Here is a 25,637-nt window from a genome sequence, read left to right on the forward strand (position 1 = left end):
GGGGTGATCAGCCTGCCACCTGGTAGCAGGTTGATTACATTAGACCACTTCAATCAATGGAAGGGGCAGCATTTTGTTCTTATTGGAATAGACACTTACTCTGGACACATGGATTTGCCTTCTCTGCACACAATATTTTCTGCCCCAATTACCATCTGTGGACTTAACAGAATGCCTTACCCACTGTCATGGTGTTCCACACAGGATCACTTCTGATCAAGGAACTCACTTCACAGAAAATGGGTCCATGCTCAGGGAACTCATTAGTCTTACCATGTTCCTCATCTGGTTTGACAGAACAATGGAATCACCTTTTGAAGACTCAGTTACAGCACCAGCTAGGGGGTAATATTGGGTTGGCCGAAAAGTTCGTTCGGGTTTTCCGTAAGGTGTTATGGGAAAACCTGAATGAACTTTTTAGCCAACCCAATACCTTGCAGGGCTAAGGTAAAGTTCTCCAAAAGGCAGTAAATAGTCTGAATCACCTACAAATGTAAGGTGATATTTCTCCCATAACCAAAATTCACGGGTCCAGGAATCATAAGTTAGAGAGAGAGAGAGAGAGATCTACCCACATACCTCTTCCATAAATTTTCTAGCCACCAATTTTTCCAATTATGTTCCTTCCAAGTCCCTGACCATCCAGCCAAACCATTGGCCACAACCCATGAATCAGTATAAAATTGCACGTCTGGCCATTTTTCCTTCCAGGTAAAGTAATTGAGTGTACTGCTTGAAGTTCTGCCTACTGGAAAGATTTCCCTTTACCACTGTCCTTCAGAGATGTTCCAGAAAGGGGCAAAACTGTATAACTGTCTGCTCTTGGGTGGTACCTGCTTAGTGTGTGGAACCATCTGTAAACCAGGCTTAAGTTGTCTCTTCCTCTTTCAACTGATCATAGGGAACTCTCCATGAGGCCCTAGGTATAGGCTAGGAGAGAGAAGGCATTATAGGAGGAGTGGGGAGCATGGGCATTTGGGCCACTTATTGATGTAACTTGCTTGTGCCTTCAAGGCCTGCTCAGGCTCAATCGTATACATACCTCTTCCATTTGATGATGGAATGATGCTGTGCATGCCCAACTTTATGGCTCGGTGGGTCAGATAACATCCAGTTCCTCATGGGCAGCCTAGCTCACATGGTAACTCTGTGGCTCATGTATAAGCATCCAGTCTCTACTAAGGCCAAGTAGCAGGCCAAGAGCTGCTTCTCAAAAGGAGAGCTGTTATCTGCAGAGGATGGCAGGGCTTTGCTCACAAATGGTAAGGGCCTGCACTTCAATTACCCAAAGGTCCTGCCAGAGACCCCAAACTGCATCTCTATCTGTCACTGACCTTTCAAGGTCCATTGGGCCTCATGAATCATATGGCTTAAGTGGTAGAGCAGATTGTACAGCAGCCTGGACCTATTGCAGAGCCTTCTCCTGTTCTGGGCCCCTCTCAACGCTAGCTGTGATCTTAGACTTCCAGCCTCCAGAAACTGTGAGGAAATAAATTTCTATTGTTTAAGATACTAAGTCTGTGGTATTTTGTTATGGTAGCCTGAGCGAACAAAGACAAATTTTGGTACCAGGAGTTAGGTGCTGCTATAAAAAATACCTGAAAATGTGGAAATGGCTTTGGAACTGGGAACTTGGTAGAGAGTAGAAAAGTTTTGAGGTGCATGGTAGAAATATGGATGTTACAGGTGATTCTGGTGAGGACTCAGATGGAAATGAGGAACGTGTTATTAGAAACTGAAGGAAAGGTGATTCTTGTTATAAAATGGCAAAGAACTTGGCAGAACAGTGTTCTGGTGTTTTGTGGAAGGTAGAACTGGAGAGTGATACAACTGCATATTTAGCTGAGGATATTGTTAAGCAAAATATTGAAGGAGTGGCTTGGTTCTTCCTGACTGTTTATAGTAAAATGTGAAAAGAGAGAGATGAATCACTTTCCTTCTGTCTCCTCCATGTAAGGACACGGTGAGATAGTGGCCATCTGGAACCCAGGAAGAGAAACCTCACCAGAACCTGACTGTGCTTGCACTCTGATTTTATACTTCCAGAACTGTGAGGAAATACATTTCTGTTGTTTAAGTCACCCAGTCCATGTTGTTTTGTTACGACAGCCTGAGCAAACTAATACAATGACCAATTGAGATTTATCCCAGGAGTGCAAGATCGGCTTCACATTCAAAAATCAATTAATATAATACATCACATCGATACAATAAAGGACAAAAACCACATGAGTATCTCAGTAGATGAGGAAAAAGTACTTGACAGAATTCAACAACCTTCACAATGAAAACATTCAACATCTAGAAATAGAAAGAAACTTCCTCTACCTGATAACTTTACACTTAATGAGGAAAGACAGTATGCTTTCCCAAGAGAAAGATGTTTGGTCTCACCACTTGTATTCAACGTTGTACTGAAGTTTCTAGCCAGGGCAATTAGGAAAGAAAATGAAATAAAAGGCATCCAGACTGGGAAAAAGTAAAACAGTTTTGGTTTGTAGATGACATGATCATGTATATAGAAAGCTGTAATGAAGTCTTAAGAATTCATTTAAAAACTAGTAGAATAAATAAATAAATTCAGCAAGTCATTGCTCTCCAAATTGATCTACAGATTCAATTGAATCTCTATCAAAATTCTACCCACCTTTTTGGAAGAGATTGACAAATTTGTCCTAAAATTCATATGAAAATGCAAGGGATCCAGAATAGCCAAAACAACCTTGAAAAGAAAAACAAATTTGGAAGACTCATACTTTCTGATTATAAACTTATTACAAAGCTACAGTAGTCAAGACAGTGTGTTTCTGCTATAAGGATAGATGCATAAGTCAATGGAAAAGAATTGAGAGTCCAGAAATAAGCCCATACGTTTATGGTCAATTGATCTTCAACAAAGATGCCAAGATCATTCAATGGGGAAAGAATAGTCTTTTCTACAAATGTTGCTGGGACAATTGTATATCCACATGCAAAAGAATGAAGTTGGACTCCTACCTCACACCATATACAATAATTAACTCAAAATCAATTAAGACCTAAATGTAAATGCTAAAATGATAAATCTCTTAAAGAAAACATAGGGTAAATCTTCATGACCTTAGATTTGGCAATGGTTTCTTAGCTATAACATCCAAACCACAGGCAACCAAAGAAAAAATAGATACACTGGACTTCATCAAAACTAACAAGTTTTGTGAGATAGCCCATAAAGATTCAGGAAATATTTGTAAATCATATATCTGACAAGTATTTATTATCCAAAATATGCAAAGAACTCTCGTAATTCAACAAAAAAAGATAAATAACTCAATTTAAAAATGAGCAAAGCATTTGAATAGATATTTCTCTGAAGAAAATATACAAATGCCCAATAAGAACATGAAATGATACTCAGCATCATTAGTCATTAGGGAAATGCAAATCAAAACCACTATGAGATACCACTTCACACCCACTAGACTAGCTATAATCAAAGTGGAAAATACCAAGTTTTGGAGGATGTGGAGAAATTGGAACCCTCAAATGTTACTGATGAAAATGTAAAATGGTAGAGCCATTTTAGAAAAGAGTTTGGCATTTCTTCAAGAAGTTAAATCATAGAGTTACCATATGACCCAAAGTTCCATTTCTAGCTATAACATATACTCAAGAAAATTGAAAACATATATTCACATAAAAGCTTGCAAATCCGTGTTCATAGCAGCATTATTCATAATAACCAAAAGTAGAAACAGCCCAAACATCCAGCAATTGATGAATGTATAAACAGAATGTGATATACCCATACAATGGAATAGTATTCAGCAATAAAAAAGAATGAACTACTGATACATTATGTCACAATATGGACAAACCTTGAAAACATGCCCAGTGAAAGAAGCCAGACACAAAATGCAAGATATATATATTTTAAATTTTTATTTATTTATTTATTTTTGGCTGCATTGGGTCTGTTGCTGCGTGCCAGCTTTCTCTAGTTGCAGCGAGTGGGGGCTACTCTTTGTTGTGGTGTGTGGGGTTCTCATTGCAGTGGCTTCTCTTGTTGTGGAGCACAGGCTCTAGGTGTGTGGGCTTCAGTACTTGTGGCACACGGGCTTAGTAGTTGTGGCACGCAGGGTTAGTAGTTGTGGCTTGTGGACTCTAGAGTGCAGGCTCTGCAGTTGCAGCGCCCTGGCTTAGTTGCTCCATGGCATGTGGGATCTTCCTGGATCAGGGCTCAAACCCGTGTCCCCTGCATTGGCAGGCGGATTCTTAATCACTGCAACACCAGGGAAGTTCCTCAACATATTTTATGATTCTATTTATATGAAATGGCCAGAATAGGCATAGCCATAATGCCAGGAAGATGATTAGTGGTTGCCAGAGGCTGAGGTGAGGAGAGAGTAGGAAGTGACTACTAATGGGTCTGAGATTCCTTTGTGGGGTGAGGAAAATGTTGTGGAATTAGATAATGGTGATGACTACATAACCTTGTGAATATACTTTTAAAAACCCCAGTCAGTTGTACACTTACAGGTACATTTTTTGGTACGTGAAATATCTCTCTATTTTAAAAACATGGTACTCTCTGCATTGGTATAACCACATAATATGACTTAATAAGCTCTTCCTTGGAAACATGAGTGGAATCTGGTCTTATGGTGCTCTTTCTTGGTGCTCTGTTATTAATCAGTCGGGTTAAGTTGCTCCTGTTGCGTTCAAGGATCTCAGAGATAAAGGCTCCACTCCATCCAAGTGGTTATTACTGCCACCAGCCCGCCGTCTCTCGGCAGGGCTCTAAGGCTTAGGAGTGTGGTCAACTCCTTTGCTCTCTGGTGCCAGTGTCTTGGGAGCATGCCCATGGTGGTGACTGAAAGGACAGAGACTACTCCCACAGTGATGAACTGTCTCATTTTTGTGGGGCAGCGTGGAGCCTCCTCTGAGCCTGTGTCAGTTGACTCTCCTGGAGGAAACTGAGTGAGTGCTACATCCTCATTTTTACCGCACAGACCCCCGAATGATATCTGTCTGACCTAAATGCTGCTACTCATCTCAGTCAGACTAAAACTTTCTCCCCACACTCCCATAACAGATCAGGGCCACAGAAAAGTGCTGTTACTGATGGGAATATTTAGTACCCTCATGTATGGCTGTGTAGAAAGAAGGAAGGGAGTCCCTACGGGTCCCAGCCCACTGTGCAGATACTTATCTTTTGTTTTGGCTTCTGGGACAATCTCTGAAATGAATAATCCTGCATATCCAGGTATTTTAAGCTTCCAATAGGAGAGGAGACAATTTTCTCTTTATTTTGGGGAAATCAGAGTTGGAGTAATATCCTGAGTTCTTTTAAAAGTATTTCTCTTCAGGGACTAACCTAAATTACAAAACAGAATCAAAGATTCAGAACACCATCAGAACTTACAGATTTTACTTCCCACTGAAACAAATTTATTTACTCTCATTTTTCAACGTTTTCTTACCCTGTCTTTTCTTCCATAGACCTTCATCTTTTCTGGATTCGTCCTATTCAAAGTTTTTCTTCCTTCTCATCTCTAAAATAAAAAAGAACCAAGGAGTCTTAAATGACTTACTTGCTGCTGTTGTTGATCTCTGGTCTCTTCCCTCTTTCAGCATTGTATTTCTGAAGCATGAATCTGTGAAAATAACTTTAGTCTCAATGACTCATTATACTTACCTTCCTCTCAAAAATGATGTAAAAATGAATACCTTATGAGTAATGCTTACAGGAAAAGAGTAATTACCTAGATATTAAATGATCATTTAGGTAAAAAATGGTTACTCAAAATGCCCTCAGATGTATTGAACTATTTATCTAGATGTCATTATGCTGTCTTAGAAAGAACTTCATTGTAAGGTGCCCCAACAAATATCAGGCAAAGCTTTTTAGGATATCTATCTTAGCTCAACCAAGATTCCATGGGTCACTTTCAGAGTCAGTAAGTAAACAATTGAGTCAGAAATAATTGACCATGAAGAACATGTTTTCTAATTCAAACTAATTAAAATGTGTAAGCTATAAAGCAGTTGCCTTCAAGATGGTTTTTAAAAAAAGAGGTGGGGGAGGAGCTTCAAGATGGCGGAAGAGTAAGACAGGGAGATCACGTTCCTCCCCACAAATACGTCAGAAATACATCTACATGTGGAACAACTCCTACAGACCACCTACTGAACACTGGCAGAAGACCTCAGACCTCCCAAAAGGCAAGAAACTCCCCACGTACCTGGGTAGGGCAAAAGAAAAAAGAAAAAACAGAGACAAAAGAATAGGGACGGGACCTGCACCAGTGGGAGGGAGCTGTGAAGGAGGAAAGGTTTCCACACACTAGGAAGCCCCTTCGCGGGCGGAGACTGCGGGTGGCGGAGGGGGGGAGCTTCGGAGCCACGGAGGAGAGCGCAGCCACAGGGGTGCGGAGGGCAAAGCGGAGAGATTCCCGCACAGAGGCTCGGCGCCGACCAGCACTCACCAGCCCGAGAGGCTTGTCTGCTCACCCGCCGGGGCGGGCGGGGCTGGGAGCTGTGGCTCGGGCTTCGGAGGTCGGATAGCAGGGAGAGGACTGGGGTTGGCAGAGTGAACACAGCCTGAAGGGGCTAGTGCGCCACAGCTGGCCGGGAGGGTGTCCGGGAAAAGGTCTGGAGCTGCCGAAGAGGCGAGAGACTTTTTCTTACCTCTTTGCTTCCTGGTGCGCGAGGAGAGGGGATTAAGTGCGCCGCTTAAAGGAGCTCCAGAGACGGGTGCGAGCCGCGGCGATCAGCGCGGACCCCAGAGACAGGCATGAAATGCTAAGGCTGCTGCTGCCGCCACCAAGAAGCCTGTGTGCGAGCACAGGTCACTCTCCACACCGCCCCTCCCAGGAGCCTGTGCAGCCCACCACTGCCAGGATCCCGTGATCCAGGGACAACTTCCCCGGGAGAACACACGGCGCGCCCCAGGCTGCTGCAACGTCACGTTGGCCTCTGCCGCCGCAGGCTCGCCCCGCCTCAGTACCCCTCCCTCCCCACGGCCTGAGTGAGCCAGAGCCCCCGAAGCAGCTGCTCCTTTAACCCCGTCCTGTCTGAGCGAAGAACAGACGCCCTCACGCGACCTAAACGCAGAGGTGGGTCCAAATCCAAAGCTGAACCCCGGGAGCTGTGCAAACAAAGAAGAGAAAGGGAAATCTCTCCCAGCAGCCTCAGAAGCAGCGGATTAAATCTCCACAGTCAACTTGATGTACCCTGCATCTGTGTGATACCTGAATAGACAACGAATCATCCCAAATTGAGGAGGTGGACTTTGGGAGCAACGATATATATATATATTTTTCCCTTTTCCTCTTTTTGTGAGTGTGTTTGTGTACGCTTCTCTGTGTGATTTTGTCTGTATAGCTTTGCTTTCACCATTTGTACTAGGGTTCTGTCTGTCCTTTTTTTTTTAGTATAGTTTTTAGCACTTGTTATCATTGGTGGATTTGTTTTTTGGTTTGGTTGCTCTCTTCTTTCTTTCTTTTTTTTATTAAAAAAATTTTTTTAATAATTATTTTTTATTTTAATAACTATTTTATTTTACTTCATTTTATTTTATTTTATTTTATCTTCTTCTTTCTTTCTTTCTTTTTCTCCCTTTTATTCTGAGCCGTGTGGATGGCAGGTTCTTGGTGCTCCAGCCAGGCGTCAGGCTGTGCCTGTGAGGTGGGAGAGCCAAGTTCAGGACACTGGTCCACCAGAGACCTCCCAGCTCCACGTAATATCCAATGGTGAAAATCTCCCAGAGATCTCCATTTCAATGCCAAGACCCAGCTCCACTCAATGACCAGCAAGCTACAGTGCTGGACACCCTATGCCAAACCATATTAACAAATTGAAGGAGAAAAGCCATATGATCATCTCAAGAGATGCAGAGAAAGCTTTCAATAAAATTCAACACCCATTTATGGTAAGAACCCTCCAGAAAGTAGGCATAGAGGGAACTTTCCTCAACATAATAAAGGCCATATATGACAAACCCACAGCCAACATCGTCCTCAGTGGTGAAAAACTGAAACCATTTCCACTAAGATCAGGAACAAGACAAGGTTGCTCACTCTCACCACTATTATTCAACATAGTTTTGGAAGTTTTAGCCACAGCAATCAGAGAAGAAAAAGAAATAAAAGGAATCTAAATTGGAAAAGAAGAAGTAAAGCTGTCACTGTTTGCAGATGACATGATAGTATACATAGAGAATCCTAAAGATGCCACCAGAAAACTACTAGAGCTAATCAATGAATTTGGTAAAGTAGCAGGATACAAAATTAATGCACAGGAATCTCTTGCATTCCTATACACTAATGATGAAAAATCTGGAAGTGAAATTAAGAAAACACTCCCACTTACCATTGCAACAAAAAGAATAAAATATCTAGGAATAAACCTACCTAAGGAGACAAAAGACCTGTATGCAGAAAATTATAAGACACTGATGAAAGAAATTAAAGATGATACAAATAGATGGAGAGATATACCATGTTCTTGGCTTGGAAGAATCAACATTGTGAAAATGACTATACTTCCCAAAGCAAACTACAGATTCAGTGCAGTCCCTATCAAACTACTACTGGCATTTTTCACAGAACTAGAACAAAAAATTTCACAATTTGTATGGAAACACAAAAGACCCCGAATAGCCAAAGCAATCTTGAGAAAGAAAAATGGAGCTGGAGGAATCAGGTTCCCTAACTTCAGACTATACTACAAGGCTACAGTAATCAAGACAGTATGGTACTGGCACAGAAAGAGAAATATAGATCAATGGAACAGGATAGAAAGCCCAGAGATAAACCCACACACATATGGTCACCTTATCTTTGATAAAGAGGGAAGAATATACAGTGGAGAAAAGATAGCCTCTTCAATAAGTGGTGTTGGGAAAACTGGACAGCTACATATAAAAGAATGAAATTAGAACGCTCCCTAACACCATACACAAAAATAAACTCAAAATGGATTAAAGACCTAAATGTAAGGCCAGATACTATCAAACTCTTAGAGGAAAACATAGGCAGAACACTCTATGACATAAATCACAGCAAGATCCTTTTTGACCCACCTCCTAGAAGAATGGAAATAAAACCAAAAATGAACAAATGGGACCTAATGAAACTTAAAAGCTTTTGCACGGCAAAGGAAACCATAAACAAGACAAAAAGACAACTCTCAGAATGGGAGAAAATATTTGCAAATGAAGCAACTGACAGAGGATTAATCTCCAAAATTTACAAGTAGCTCAATATCAAAAAAACAAACAACCCAAGCCAAAAATGGGCAGAAGACCTAAACAGACATTTCTCCAAAGAAGATATACAGATTACCAACAAACACATGAAAGAATGCTCAACATCATTAATCATTAGAGAAATGCAAATCAAAACTACAATGAGATATCATCTCACACTGGTCAGAATGGCCATCATTAAAAAATCTACAAACAGTAAATGCTAGAGAGGGTGTGGAGAAAAGGGAACCCTCTTGCACTGTTTGTGGGAATGTAAATTGATACAGCCACTATGGAGAACAGTATGGAGGTTCCTTAAAAAACTAAAAATAGAACTACCATATGACCCAGCAATCCCACTACTGGGCATATACCCTGAGAAAACCATAATTCTAAAGAGTCATGTACCAAAATGTTCATTGCAGCTCTATTTACAATAGCCAGAACATGGAAGCAACCCAAGTGTCCATCAACATATGAATGGATAAAGAAGATGTGGCATGTATATACAATGGAATATTACTCAGCCATAAAAATAAACGAAATTGAATTATTTGTAGTGAGGTGGATAGACCTAGAGTCTGTCATACAGAGTGAAGTAAGTCAGAAAGAGAAAAACAAATACCGTATGCTAACACATATATATGGAATCTAAAAAAAAAAAAAGTCATGAAGAACCTAGGGGCAAGGTGGGAATAAAGACACAGACCTACTAGAGAATGGACTTGAGGATACGGGGAGGGGGAAGGGTAAGCTGGGAGAAAGTGAGAGAGTGGCATGGACATATATACACTACCAAACGTAAAATAGGTAGCTAGTGGGAAGCAGCCGCATAGCACAGGGAGATCAGCTCGGTGCTTTGTGACCACCTAGAGGGGTGGGATAGGGAGAGTGGGAGGGAGGGAGATGCAAGAGGGAAGAGATATGGGGACATATGTGTATGTATAACTGATTCACTTTGTTATAAAGCAGAAACTATAACACACCATTGTAACGCAATTATACTCCAATAAAGATGTTTAAAAAAAAAAAAAAGAGGTGTACTTCACCTGTTTATTTTTACTTTTAAAAGAGAGCTTTGGATCATTGACCTCTCTTTTTTTGGGTCAAGATACATGAAAGCCATGAGAGGTGAAGTCTCGTTTGCACAACCAGTGCATATGTTCAGGGTCTAAGTCATTGCTTCCCTGCTGAAGTAGTTCTCATCTCTTACCATTCTTTACGCGTAGCTTCTTCCTTGCGTCACAAAAGGAAACATGGTTTTCACCTGTTGATTTATGTTTTATGAAAATTCCCCACTTTTCTCTACCCACAACAGAGCAACTGTAGTTAAGTGTGGTCCGATCGTAAGAAAATGAATCGATATTTCTATATATCTAGCATGGGTAGTTGGCTCAGCAAGCAACACATTGTCATTAAAATTCTCATCTATTCAAACAGATTTACTTCCCTAATTAAAGGCCACCACTTTTACATTTGAAATGACAATTCCATTTACAAAAAAATGTTTTGCTTGGTATTTTAAAACCCTTAGCTTTTACCCTAAATTATAACTGCACCACAACTCATCTCACTTTCTGAAGCTTTTGCCTGCTCCATGGCTTTCTCTTTGTGAGTTCTTTAAGGATCTGGTTAATAATGCCTCCACCCCTTAAAAAGTTTAGCATCAACTAACGAACAATGAATCATCATTGTCAACAAGTATTAACGCTAGAGTTGATTTCTGGTTTTATCCCAGGGTCAGTTCTAAATGGAACTGTGTCTATATAATGCCCAAATCATCAGTTAAACAGTTCAGGAAGAAGTTGATCCTTTGGTTACATTGTCTGGATTTTTTTCTTTTTATAAAATTAAATGATTGAGTCTTATAAATTGTTCATTTCAGCATTAGGAGAGTCTCATTAGTCCTAATCATTTAATTAAATATTTTTGGAGGATAATTAGTGATGTTTAAGAAGGTAATGTGCTATTCTTGCTGATTCAAGAATGGCTACTCTACTAAACTGATATACAAGTAAAAGGTGGGAAAAATGCACTGTAAAAGTTATGTATTTCAGATGTCACCAAATGAGAGTAATGGCTTCTAGTCAGTGTTCTGCTGCCTCCAATTTTGCTTTTTTAAGTTCACATCCCTCTCTCTCTTCTAGCCAAAGCACCATCATTTTTTCATTTATTCTGCGCTTTTAAACTTGATAGTAGGATGGCTTTTGCAAAATACTTAGGTCAAAATTTTTTAGCTCTAAAAATGTATATAAAACACAGAAGCAATGATTGAGGTAACAGCATCTATAATGCTTCTTGAGATCTGCAGGTGTTGATGTTGTAACAGTGTAATATGAATTGTTATTGAGAGCTCTTTTATTCTCAGAGTCAGGTTGAAAGAGATTTCAATCTTTTTCTTGTGGGCCCAGAATATTTTTAAAAATTCTCGAGAGACTACTACTCAGCCATAAAAAAAGAATGAAGTTCTGCCATTTGCAACAACATGGATGGACTTGGAGGGTATTATGCTGAGTGAAATCAGTCAGACAGAGAAAGACAAATACTTTATGATACCACTTATATGTGGAATCTAAAAAAATAAAACAAGCTAATGAATATAACAAAAAAGACACAAATTCACAGATATAGAGAACAAACTACTATGTATAAAATAAATAAGCTACAAGGATATATTGTACAACACAGGGATTATAGCCAATAGTTTATAATAACTATAAATGGAATATAACCTTTAAAAATTGTGAGTCACTATGTTGTACACCTGAAACATATATCATACATCAACTATACCTCAATTTTAAAAAAGACAAAAAAATTTTGCTATAATATATATCAAAAGAATTTTGAGATGTTTTCTTCTTTTTGCTGGCATTTGTGTTCTTTCTTATTTAAATAAATAAATACAAATATATTGAAATTTAAAAAGAGTTCTCAAAAGAGCACTCTAAGCAAAATACAATTGTTCTTTTGATGTACTTCAAAACAATAGCATGACCAAATTTTGTTATAAAAGAAATTTTTAAAATTTATGTGCTTTAAAAAATTCTCACAAGAAAACCAGCTCTTTTAGTTATTGTTTAAAAATTTAAAGAGCAGAATGCCTGCATATTTATCCAGAAATAGGAAAACTGGGGTTTTTGCTCAATTTTATTTTGCGGAGGATTAGAAATGGAGTTCAAACTACAAAAGAAATTTTTCAATATTCCAGAAAAGAACCACTGGTACATTAAAAGAGTGGATTGGAGAAATGGCAGGAAATCAAGACTTATTAATGGGAAAATAAAAATAGAATGATTGTATTATGTTGAGTTTATATACAACTAAACCTTTAAAGTTTATAACGTACTTTTATATGTTAATTCAGTCAATTTTCACAACATCCTTGTGGGATAATTGAGGCGAAATTCTGTTTTTTACATTTGAGAAAACAAATATTGGGGGAGGTTAAATAATTTGCCCAAGGCTGCATTGCTGGTATCTTGTTGATGCCGGACTTGACTGTGTATCTTCTGATTCTTGGGAGTGATTGTTCTGTGCTTTAGAAAGGAAATCAGAGTTTTAGAGCTTCTGCTTTGCCGTTAGCTGATTTCAGGGAAATCAGAAGATAAGAAAGAAAGGCACTATTTCTAATTGTTTGCTTTAAGATGAATTACTGTCCTTCTATCTTACCATGAACATCCCAGAGGCACTTGGTCAATGAAGATACATTGGTCCCCACATCTAGTTACTCCAGTCACCTGGTTCTTTTGCATTAATTTTAGTCGGGCGAAGACCAAACCCCCAAGAGAAGAGAGACCTGCTTTTAGAGCTTCATTGGATTGTCCTAAGTCACCTGTGGGGTATCATTTCTGTCTCTTCTTACCTAGTGCTTTCTCTTCATGTACAGATAATTCTGTGGTTTTGGCTCATTCTCAGTAAGCATGGGGCTCAACTCAACTTCATGGGAAGATGAAGAGCTACGTGTCCCTTCCCAACTCTAAAATGTTGAGTTTGAGCACAAAGAATTGGTGCATTGAAAAGGGAGAAATGGTCATGGGGGGCAGATGTAAGACAGGTTTGGATGTTTACGTATTGGTTTACTCACCGCCCAAATCAGCGCTCACACAAGCTGGGTGAATGGGAGCTCTTTTGCATAGTTACATTTACTGTACTGTCTATGGCTTTCCTCTAAGTTAGTGTATTTAAAATAGATGACAGGATTCTGGGGTTGGCAAAAGTTTTTTCACTCAGCTCAGGTCATCAAAGAATGGGCTCTAGATAGGAAATGGAAGGGATAAAGAAGCAGATCTTACTGAAAACAAAAAGTAATTTGAACAGTTATCCCAGGGGAGATACCTCTTTCTAGGGCACATGAAACTCTCAGGGGTGCCGTGTATAGTCTGAAAAAAAAAAGTAATATGCTGAACTTTTTCATCATACGAACTGGAGAAAACCAAGCTTTAGCAAATCTTTTTAGCTGAAGAAAATCTTCAGAAAACCGTGAGAAATCATCCAGGCAGGAGGCTTTAGTTAGAGAAGTTTCAGAAACCTTAAAGAAAAAGGAACTAGCCATTCCTAGAAGGAAAACAGTTTTGTAGGAAGCAGGGATTATCCCAACTCAAATGCTCATGAAAGCTGATAGCTCGAGTGACTTCTGTTTGACAAGGATATTGTCACTGTTGACAGGGATGACTGGCAGGGTGGAAAAAGGAGGGGGATAAAGCTTTGCAGAAAGGCTTCAGAGGAAATTTGACACCTTCCAAACCACAGGTGTGAAGGTAAGTGAAACCGGTAAGTAAAAGTTGGCGTTGTTTTTCAGGGTCTGACACTCTACATACTTTTAGTTCAAAATTTAGAAGTTTGATTGGATAATGTGAGAGACACTGGGACATGGGCAGCCAGGAATTAGGGGGTCAGAGGATTGTTCTCTGCCCCTGAAGAGACTCCTGAGGCTATTCTTGTATTGTATTCCACCGTATTCACCAGCGCTCCAGGAAGACAGGCTAGCTTCTTTCCCTACCAGCCCAGCCTGTTTCAAATCCCAGGCCAAGATAGGCTTTCTAATGCAGCTCTCACTGGTCATTTATTGAGTGCCTGAGCTTGCTGGGTTTGGAGATATTACAATCTTTTAGTATAGAATGCTTGTCTTCAAAGATTACAAATCATCAATGAAAAAGTGGGGCATAGTGAATTCAGCCTGAAGATGGATTAGTCTCAAATAGAACTAACTGTAAAAAGTAAAACATAAATACCAAGTAAGTAGTATAAATATTAAGTTTTATAGGAGTTCAGAGGTGGGAGCTATAAGTAGTTGGAGAAGCCTTTTTGGGAGAGGCGGAAGTTGAGTTACATCTTTAAGGCTGAGTAGAATTCAGACAACCTGAGTGAGGATAGGTGGTGATGAGGGCGTGTGAAGAAATGGGGGAAGGAGTTAGAGGAATGCTTCCCAAGGGGGCAAAGAAGCTACTGGATCAAAGGGACAAGGGATTAAATTTAATAACCCTGAGAGGCCCCATCAGAGAAATCAAACATTGGTATTTGTAACAGTTATTTTTGTTTGGCTCTTGGAGCTAAGCATTTGGGTTTGCTGAGGATATAAACAATTCAGTGTTTTTAAGGGGTGGGCAGGGGAGGTACTGACCTGAAGTGGATAGTAGAATGGGCTCTGGGGGCACCGGGCCTAGAACTGAACCCAGGTTTTGCCATTCTTTAGCAGCCTGGTTTCCAAAGAGTTCACCTCTTCTGGCCTCAGCCTCCTAATTTTTAATTGGGGATGATCTTAGCATCTAATTCAACTAGTAGCTGTGAGGTTCAGAGGAGATATAATAAAATATTTAAATGTTTATCATAGTACTTGGCACAATAAATCTTAGTTATTATTTTAATATTACTAAAATTATAAATAATATTAACAACAGTAATGATAATAAAACCTCAAAGCCAAGGAACACCAAGAAATTGTTAATGTGCACTTAAGCACAGAGATCACGTATAAAGAGTGAACCTTCAGAACCTGCTACTGTTTTCTGATCTCCAGGATAAATGGAGAAAAGAAAACAATAGCTTTTGTTTTCTCCGACCCTCCCACCAAGTCCAGGGGTCCGTGAGTGTTCGTGGGGATCCTGGCTTCTGCGTGGGTCCACATTGCTAGCCCTGATACTGAGGGGAAGGCCCTGTCTCACAAGGGGTATGGCTTCCGACTCAGGCCAAGATGGAGCAGAATGCTTTCTTGCATTTCCATCATGCTATGGTATGGGCAGGCTCAATAACCAGTGCCCTCTATTTGTAATTCACATGAAGTTGTTTATTTCTTGCTTCTCATTTTAGCAGGATAAGCAAGTCGGGGCAGGCCACTTTCTAGTAGATCGTGAGAAGATAGATCTCAGCATTAGCTTGACTTGTGGGTCTGATGCGGAGAGAAGAGAGTCAAAAGGAAATATTCTTGTGGCTTTCTATATGACTGCAAGGCAGCAGGGCTGTTGTTTGCTAGAGCAGCCGATTAAGAAGAGTGACATTCTGGCCACTGAATGTTAATAGGCCCAAGTGGAAGTGTGGTGACCAAAGTTGAGTCATAACTTGAGAGGAAACCAGTCTTACCCATGTTTTTTTGTTCTTTAGTGGAGACCCTTAGTAAGCTCTTAGAAGACAGTGGCTTTCTACAGAGGAGAGTGATAGTAACCGTTGGCCATAGCAAATGGCTCTTCTCACTCTAGTATCGGAACAAGAACCAATTATGAGAAGGCTGGGTTTGGCTCGCTTTTGGTGTGGTTAATGTTGGTGGGAAGGTTCCTTACAGATCTCTTCGTTTATTAATGCATTTGGTCTAAGATAGGCTCTCAGGACCTCCTATTGCTGTGACTGTATTGGTCTGGCTGGCTCTGTCCAGGTTGTTAACAGAATTCAAGCCACCCTGTACCCCCGGGAGAGTCTCACCAAGCTTCCCTCTGTCTGGTTGTGGCCATGTGAGGCATCCTCAGGTGGCTCTTTGAATATTAAGGCTGGGTGATCTTGAACCATCCTTGTAGAGCACCTAAGACTTGAGGGGTTTTGTGATTTCTCCAGGTGCTTTACCAGACCACAGAAATGCAGAGGACCTCTGTTTCAATGCTAGAACCTACAGCTTTGTCCCATGTTTATTCTTGGGGTTGACTGGTAACCTGAAATCTTCAGACTTTAGGGAGAGCCCAGTATCTATGCAAGAATAAATATGCAATTGGGACCAACTCTACTATGGAGGAAATTGAGTCTTATGGGAACTGAAACAAACAATCTCTCACCCTCCTGCATCCCAAAGTAAATGAAACAGTGCTCATACTGTGTTACCAGAGGCCTGGCCTCATTGTTTTTGTGATGTTACTTATCTGCTTTGCAAATATTCTCAGATCAAAATTTTCCATGCCCGGTTATCTTTGTCATGCAAATACATCATGCCCAGTGTTCTGTTTCAATTAGTTTACTGAATGAAGCATCATTTACAACACCTGTTGTCACTTTCCTGTTAGGAATTTGGTTCAAAAGTGAGTTCAGGGTGTAGACTGAGACCTAAGTAATTCTTTCGCTGTTCCATTGCGGAACCCCCGCTGGGAGGCTTGTAGGATAGAAACTGATACCGGCCCTTCCCAAAGGGGCCTCCTCCAGTGTGGAAGCGCCAGCACACAGGTAGATTGTTACTTCTAGGAATACTTGCACATCTCTCCTGTTGCCAGATGACAAACTAATTTCTCTAGGAGAAACACTGGAAAATAATACCACTGGGTACTGCCTTCGTGTTTTCTACTGTGAGAGGCTGTTACATAAGCCAACCTCCAGGGATTTTCGAGCTGCTCTGTAAACCAAGTGGCAGCGGATTGATCATTCTTTACATGAATCAGATATTCATTTTCAGCAGCTAAAGTCCCTAACACCCAAAAAACCCAACTGGTGTCCTGCTTTCCTATTAGGAGACACCTGCAGGCCACTCTGCACTTCAGAAGAAAAATCTTTGTAAAGGGTTGGGTTCCACAGTTTAAAAAATAAAACTTAAAAAGTAAGACAAACAAGTGGGCTTTCTCATTCTGTTATCTAAATCAACTCAGAACTGACAAGAAGGCCAGTAGAGAAGCCTAGAGATTTTGAAAGGGAAACCATGTACTTTGAAGGCTCTGTCCCACACTCAGGAAGGATGGCAGGAAGTACCTCTCTGAGCAGGTATTTCACATTCTAGAGCATGACGAGGGCCGTTTTACTGCTGCCTCCTGCCTCTGCTCATGAATAAGACCTCCATGGTAAATTGTTTCTCAAGTAGGGTTTGCTTTTCCTTTTTAAATAAAAATAGACTTAAATTTTTTCCTCAAAAAGCTGAACAACTCTCTGAAGCAAACGTCATCTAGGTAATCTCTAGAAGAGACCTTTTCTAGTCGATTGCCCTCTGGTTCTGATGTAATAATGCATCAAAGTTAGAAAGAAAAAATCTTGACTCAAGTTTTACTAATAAGTGTTCTTAGTAGAGGAGCTGAGGGGTGGGGAGAGGGTGGTGGTGCTGGTGGTGAATGGAGAACTACAAAGTCAAGTGTAAGATCCATCATAAGAATTCCACTCCGAATTCCACTCCTGTTCAATAGTTTTTTAAGGTATAAAGCTATTGTCTCTCATTATCAAGCTATTGTCTCTCAGCATCAAACCCATGCCTCTACTTCTATACTCTGCTGGATCTCTGCCAAACACATTTATTTCTCTGTTGCTACTAGCTCTCTGTTAGGCTCTGCCTATAGGGAATGCTATAGGGAGACTGTAAGCCTGGAGGAAGAGAGAGTTTCTTTTCCTTCCTGCTACCTCTGAGGCCAGTTTTGCTGGCTGTTCCCTTCAGTATCAGCCAGCAACGCTTCTTCACCCACGCTGTGACAGTTGGTTCCAGTAAGAGCACTTGCTACCACTCTGCAGTGTTTCCAAAACTTGCAGAAGAGTCTCAGGGTGGCCCGTCTCGGCCGGCAGCATCTCCTTCTTAGATGCCTGGGCCAACACTGGAGGCCCCTCCACTGGCCTTAGATAGTCCAGCACCTGCCAGCTGCCACCTGCCTGTGGAAGGTATGAGTCTGCCCTCCGCAGGGCCCACCCTCCAAGGCCTGAGGCCCAGCACCATCACAGCAGTGCTCCCGCCTCAGACATCTGAGTGAAGGGTCCATTGGGGCTTTCTCTAAGCATCTGGTTTTAATAATTCCCATCTCTTCCTTTTGTTCCCCAGCCCCGCAGGTGGTAACTATCCTATTTCCATGATAACTTAGTATTTCCTTTGTGCATCTTCGGTAATTCCGTACCTAGTAAATAATTCTTTGTATTCTTTATATTAAATTCTCTCTGTTGGTATAGTTTGTCTCTTGGCTGGTCCTGGACTGATAAAATAGGAGTTCTTGCCTTTATCTCACATCTATTTCACTTGGATATTGACTAGATCTTACAAGGCCTACCTGGAGTTGACCTAAGAATGGTGTTCTTTGTGGGGAGTATCTTGTTATTCTTTATTCCCTGGACCTAAAAGACCAGGGTTTAGTATCAGTTCTTATCCTGGGCTCCAAAAAGATGTGAGAGGTCTACTTACCAGCTGAGTTAGCCTTTAAGATGGAATGAGGAAAGACTTTTCATTTTTAATTGATAGGGAAGATTTACAGACATTCCGTTTTCTCATTCTAAGTCTCTATGGAAAATTAAAATGTCGGAAGGGTTTTTTTTTTTTTTTACTCCAGGCATCAGATGTTATAGGAATAAGAGATCCGAAAGATTTATAGCATTTGGCAAGGGGAAAAGGTTGATGGGTTTAAGTGACATAATTGAAGTTCTTAATGTTAGAAACCCCTTTTATAAGCTGGGACAGCTGAAGGCTTGGCAAATATCCATACCCGTTAGCCGTCTGCATCACCACTGACTGTGTGTATATATTGAAGGATTTAATGAATCATAGACATATGATCACTGCATGGAAAAAAAAAATGTGCTGTTCCCAGCACACTCTTTTCCATAAAGAAAGCATCATTGGGAGATACAACATGTGGAAGCAGGCCACAAAAATGCAGCAAATTAGTCCTTATTATCTGTTCATCCATGCAGGAAAGTTTTAAAAGGTAGTAAAGTCCTAGGTTCTTAAAATTGGCACTTTAGCCTCACTGTTTTTAGAGTAAAGTATACAGTGCTGGATAACCACTGTGTATCTAAGCATTTAGTTTAGCTTTTAGCTACCTTTCAATTCAAGAGTCATTTCAAATCATGCTGTCGCCTGTTCGCCAGTTTTCCATTGCAGGTTACCGTCCCCAACTACCTCATTAAAATAAATGAAAACAAATAGGATTATCCAAGTGAATTGTCACTAATGCTATTCTAAAGTAAGAATGTTTTGGCACCATTCAATAAAGCTACAATTCTGAGCTGTAAATGTAACCCATGGAAATTCGGATGACATCTCAACTCATTAATTCGTCTGTTCCGTATTTGTGCTTGCGCTCCGAATAAATGATAATGTCTTTCTGTACATGCACAGCATCATAAGGGTCATTGTTTTCTCTAATGAACAATGATGCAATTCTATGATTCCAATATCCTTGTTTGTCAAGTATCCTGTTTATTATAATTTCTGAGCACAATGGATAATCCTGTAACTTAAATATGGGTATGCCCACACCAAAAAGTCAAACCTATGCACCTTTCAAAACAGTTTTTCTTGAGCTGCTTTCTAATTTTCCAGTATTTATTGTGGGGGAGGGGAGTTGTGATAAAAACCTAGTGAACTATGCACAGACTTTTTTAGAGTTTTTAACCATAGGCACTTGTTTTAAGTTCAGTATATCTCTGATGAGATCTAGCCTAATTGAAAGAGACCGAGAGAGAGAGAGAGAGAGAGAGAGAGAGAGAGAGAGAGAGAGATGTAGACCAAAAGTAGAGATGAACTATCAGAAGCAGAGATGATGAACTACCAGAAAAAAAAAACACAGGAGCTTATCTGCCTGACTCAGGACACCCCAAGTTCAACACCAGCGAGGTGATGCAGAGTGTGAAGTCAACTTTAGAATGCAGTTTAAAAATCTGGTATGTAATCCAGCATGCTGCAGCCACTGTGTACTACGGCCTGGTGCACAACTCCATCCCCCCCAACTTTCCATCCGGCCATTCTTCAGCCAGATGTACAGGAAACTGAGAATCAAAGCAACTGATGTGGTCACATGTAAAAAGCACATCTAACACTAGGGGAGCATCGGCCTTTTAAGCACAGGACTCACCACCAGGGTGATAGAGACTCTAAGGGGTGAGCAGAAAAATGATCATTTCTGAGAAGTCGGCACATATGCTGAAGCCACGGTACAGAAAAGTTTGTTGTCAGTGTAGAAAACGACAGTGTAGTAGTCTGGGAAATAAAGCTACATTTTTAAAGTTTTTCTTTAAGTAGTTTCTTTCTTTCAAATGACCAGCTAGTGGTGTTTCTGCCTTTCCAGCACTGGGAGATTTCGCATTTTCCTCTCCATTGGATGTGCCTCCAGTGGTTGTGTCTTAAAGGAAGTTTCAGTCATTATCACTTGGAACACTGGGTAGGATGAAGCCAATAACAAAATGAAGAAACTCAGGTGTAGGTGGGAAAGCATAGGGTAACAAATGTTCCTTTAGCTGGCTCTTAAGGGCTGTGGGATATTAAGCAAATTATCATCTTTGAGACTTAACATTTCCATCTTAAAAATGAGTATAAAACACCTATCTCATAGCGTTCCTGGGATGATTGGCATGAGACAATCTTCAGAATGCATCAAACCCGGTGCCCGGCATGTTCTAGGGGCTCAAGAATTTTAATTCTCCACCTGCTCCCTTCCCTTCTTCTTTATGTGTCCAGGCATCTTACCAGCTTTGAAATGTCTTGGCCTGAAAATGATAAAACCACATAACATATGTAGAAAATTTAGTTTATAACCTTATTTTTGACCAGTTTAGCTCAATTCATGGTGGAATGGATTGGTTCTGGAAAATGCTAGGCTTCTAGTCATTTTGGGAAGGCTACAAGGGGATCAAGAGTTTATCTTTCTACCTAAGAAATGTACTCCGGTTCCTGCTTCCTATAGGAAACTGAAAGAACTTAAAGATGGTGGGGTATGGAAGGGAAGTAAAGAATGATGTGATTCTGGAACAATTCCTTCCACATTCTTTGGGCCACAACGGAATGTACGGACTCACCCACAGCTAGCTCTGGATCCCTGGGGGCAACTTTAAAAATTAAAGTGTCCTCAAGGGCTTTAGAATTAATATGGAGTCCCTGGCATTATATGAGCATGGATACCGTGCCGGTATGTTCTGCTTTTCCCAGGATGGTCCAGAATTATGTGTTCTCTCGCCATAATTATTAATAAAGTCCCCGTTACTCTCCAGAGTGTCACAGCTTGAATGACATACAATATTATGTGGTTTTTATTGCCATGGGATACTCGGAAGGCTCTAACCCTCCAAGTGTAGGTCACCAATCAAAAGAATCTATATTGGCCCCAGTTTTCTGCCTTTCTTATATGTGCTTCTAATAGACACACATTTTCATTATCCTTGAATAATACCTGAGAGTACAGTAAAGAATTATTGGGGACAGCTACATCAATGAATGGTTTTAGATTTTTGATAATCCCCTGCTTTTGAGGCCATAATTTATATAACATCCATTTTCTCAAGCTATAATTTTTTTCATATACTTCTGAATTCTCCATTTAACTGATTTATCTTTTTGTTCCTGAGCACTTACACACATTTAATTACCATAGCCTTATAATAGGTCTCAATATCTGATAGCATCTGTTTTCCCCTCACCCAACTTTATTCCTTTTTGTTAAAAATTGCTTGACCATCCTTGCAAATTTGTGTCAAGTAACAGACTTTTATTTACCCTTTGCAAAGTAGGAATATCAAAACCCTATAAAACTTCCTTCTACTAGTCTAACCTGTTCCATCTTAAGATCTCAGGTTTAACTGTGCACCTGGATTTGATTTTTTATATGTTTATACATGTTATGGATGGGTGGTGAGATGTGCTTGTCTTTGGTGACAAGTGTTATGAAATAAAATTTCCTCCTAATTCAGAGCAGACTATTAACATGATGGTACAATCAAGACATTCATGGCAACTTAATGACAAAAACATTCAAAGCACTGCAGAAGGGCATTTCCCTCATCTTTTCACGTCACACCCATTAAAATGAAAACTCCTTTTGGCAAGCTAGGGAGACTCAAGGTAAACTGATTAGTTGGATTGTACCAGCCTATAAAGGGCCTTTTCCCCATTAAATTAGTATAAACTTAGTTATTAAATACATATGAAAATTAATGGCATTTACAGCCATTGTTACGGCCATGATGTTTGCACAAAAACTTTCACATAAGTAAGGAAGAGAGTGTTTATGTTTAACAAGTCCACACTGGTTGTTTTCCAACATCTTTGAAGTGTATTGCAAATTGGGAGAACCTTACAATTGCTAAAATATCAGGGATAAGCTGACAACGGGACTGTTGGGGTGCTGAGTTGTGCCCAGAATCAGATCTTCTGCTAAGCCCACAGGAGTTTTCATGCCAAGCTTCCCAAGTCGAATTTATTGGGTAGGATGGTGCTCTTTAAGAAGAGATCTACAAATCTGTGGATTTCCCTATGAAATCTGCAGATCTCAATATAAATAAATGGGCTTGGATGGACTACAGATGTGGGCTAAGGGTCTGCAGATGCAGGTTGAATGTGCATATGATATTAATCAAAACACATGTGTAAATATGCCCTTCCTCTATCACCATGGGTATAATGCTGGCTAGGACATAGATTTTTGTAAGAGAGAGTTAGGTTATCCATTTGGGTTATCCACTCAATATACAACACCCTCATCATTTACATTGGGCTGCTCCAGATCTCCATATTTCCACCAAAACAGGAATCTTACCACTCTACTCACTGACGGTGAACCTCAACCTCCTACAAAGAAATCTTGAAGATGGAGTGAGTTGAGAACCTTCTCCTGTAGTCCTTGACCTCATGTCCAGAAGGGAGAATAAGATACTGTATGGCAGCCTAGATTCTCTACCCAGCAACTCAATTAATTCACAAAGCCCTCATTTTTATATCATTTCCCCCCACCACATGCCCATGTTTCTTATCCCAAGGGCTCTCCAGGGTAGGCCTGCACACAAAAGCACAGAAGAACCCTCAGTGGTTCCTCCTCCACTATCTTCTTTGCTAAGTGAAGGCTGGAAACCCCAGGTTAGCTTTCATGGTCTCTCTTTTAATATGTTTTATTTATGGTGCACATTTAAAAATTCAACCCCTAAATATTGAGTGCTTACTGTGTTCCAGTCTCTGCTGTAGATTTTTGGGACACATCATTGAACAACACAAAAATCTTTGCCATTGTGGGACTGACCTTCTAGCTCCTTCCCCAGGATCCCTGACCCTCCACGGGGAACAGGTGGAGGAAGGCTGAGCTCCGAGTTAGCATTCTATCAAAGGGAAGGTTGCATCCCTTAGTCCAAAATCTTGATTGAGGAACAACTGAAATTCAGGCATATTGATTTATTAAGTAAAACTATATTCATTGTAAAGAAAATAACATGAGTCTGTTTTCAGCTTTTATTTATCATCTTATTTTCATATCTATCTATGCTATTTCCCTTTGGTCTTTTGGACATTAGTCATCACTGTGAGGAACATGTTTTCTGTACTTTACATCAATAGTTGGTGATAGCTGCTGCAAAACTTGGATTTTAATCCTTCTGCAAGAATTACAACAGGATAGAAACTGCCAAATTATATCACAGTCTCAACTGATATAAAAAGAGACAATATTTAATCCTCTGATGCTCTTACTTTTCACCTTAATGTAGTGATGTATTCGGGGAGAGGATGGTGGTTAGACTGAAAATATCTTTATTTCACCCTTCCTCTCAAAGGACAGTTTCATTAGGTACACAATTCTAGGTTGACAGTTATTTTCCTTGGCATTTTTTTCTTCCTCAATCAACATTTCATATTAGTTCTTAATAGAGATCCAATTTCCACTTGACATTCATATTTCCCCAATTTCCTAAAAAAGATCTTTTTATAGTTGGTTTCTCTGAATTAAGTTTGAAACAAGGTCCATGCATTGCGTTTAATCATTAACTCTCATAAATCCCTTTCATACTTTACCATTATTTTCCTTTTTCTTAGCCATTTTTTTCTTCTGTTGAAGAAACCTGATCCTTCATCATGTGGAATACCCACATGATTCTGGATTTGGTAGATTGCTTCCTGGTAATGTCTTTTAACTTGTTTCTCTAACTCCTGTATTTCCTGTAAACTGGCAATTAGATCTTGAGGCTTGATTGATTCAAAGTTAGTTTTTTTGAGGGGGGAAGGCGAGGGCAGGTGACAAAGAATATTTCACCGGTAGATGCTATGTGTGTCTAATTGCCTCACATCAAGAAAGACATAGTGTCTGATTGTCATACTTTTAAAGATGCTAAAACTGGCCAGGCCACTGGGTTCAAGTAATGTCAGCCCAATCCCTCTGTTATAAAATTCTGGCAGATTGGAGGGGGATATTTCTTAGAGTGTTTTTTGTCAATGTATAAGTAAGATGTCTTTCTTTCAAGAATACAAACATGTACTAAGAAGAAAATAAAAAGTATCCTCACGCTCACCCTCCAAATTATAAACACACACACACACGCACACACACATACACACACACAAACGCTATGTGTATAGTTTTGTATGCAGCTTTTTTTCAGTTAAGATGAACTGAGAAGTGTTTAGATGCATTTACACTGTGCAACAAATAGGAAACGAAGAGCCTCCTTGGCAGTGTTCTTATGATCATGAGGTTTCTCTTGTTTCCTGATAGAATATCAACACCCCCCATCTACTCCACAGACCTCCAAAGTAACATAAAAGACACACCTTCCAGACCCTCATTATCATTGCTCGAGTTTACTGAAGAGGTTTTAGATGCCATGGGTTGGGAAGCACTCTGCGTATTCTGCTTCTCCAGAAGATTTGAAGATTTATCCTTGAATCGTTTGGGTTTTTTTGCCCCAAAGCTTCAGATGTCCCAAAGAAGCTAATGGTCAGATACTAAATATGCAATAAAAATGGGGCTCGATATTATGCTGAATCCAAAATCAGTTTCACTGGCTGATAATTTGTATATTTAAATTGTATAAAATCAAATAACCCCATAGAGGAAGCCTACATGTTCAGATAGCCAGAAGGTTACTGTTTGGCTGGTTGAAAATCCATAGAAATCTTGTAGAAGATTGTCTATGGGTAAAGCAGGTGTCAGAGTAACACTTGTTTTGAAACTATTCCGGGTCTGAATCAGCTGTCCTGATGTGGTATAGAACTAGAGGCTTATACGTGCTCATAAGCAGAAGTCTACCCAGAGTCTCTCGTTTATTTTTCTTAATTGATGTTGAA

The sequence above is a fragment of the Eschrichtius robustus genome, chromosome 9, assembly GCF_028021215.1.
Source record: "Eschrichtius robustus isolate mEscRob2 chromosome 9, mEscRob2.pri, whole genome shotgun sequence".
NCBI lineage: Eukaryota > Metazoa > Chordata > Mammalia > Artiodactyla > Eschrichtiidae > Eschrichtius > Eschrichtius robustus.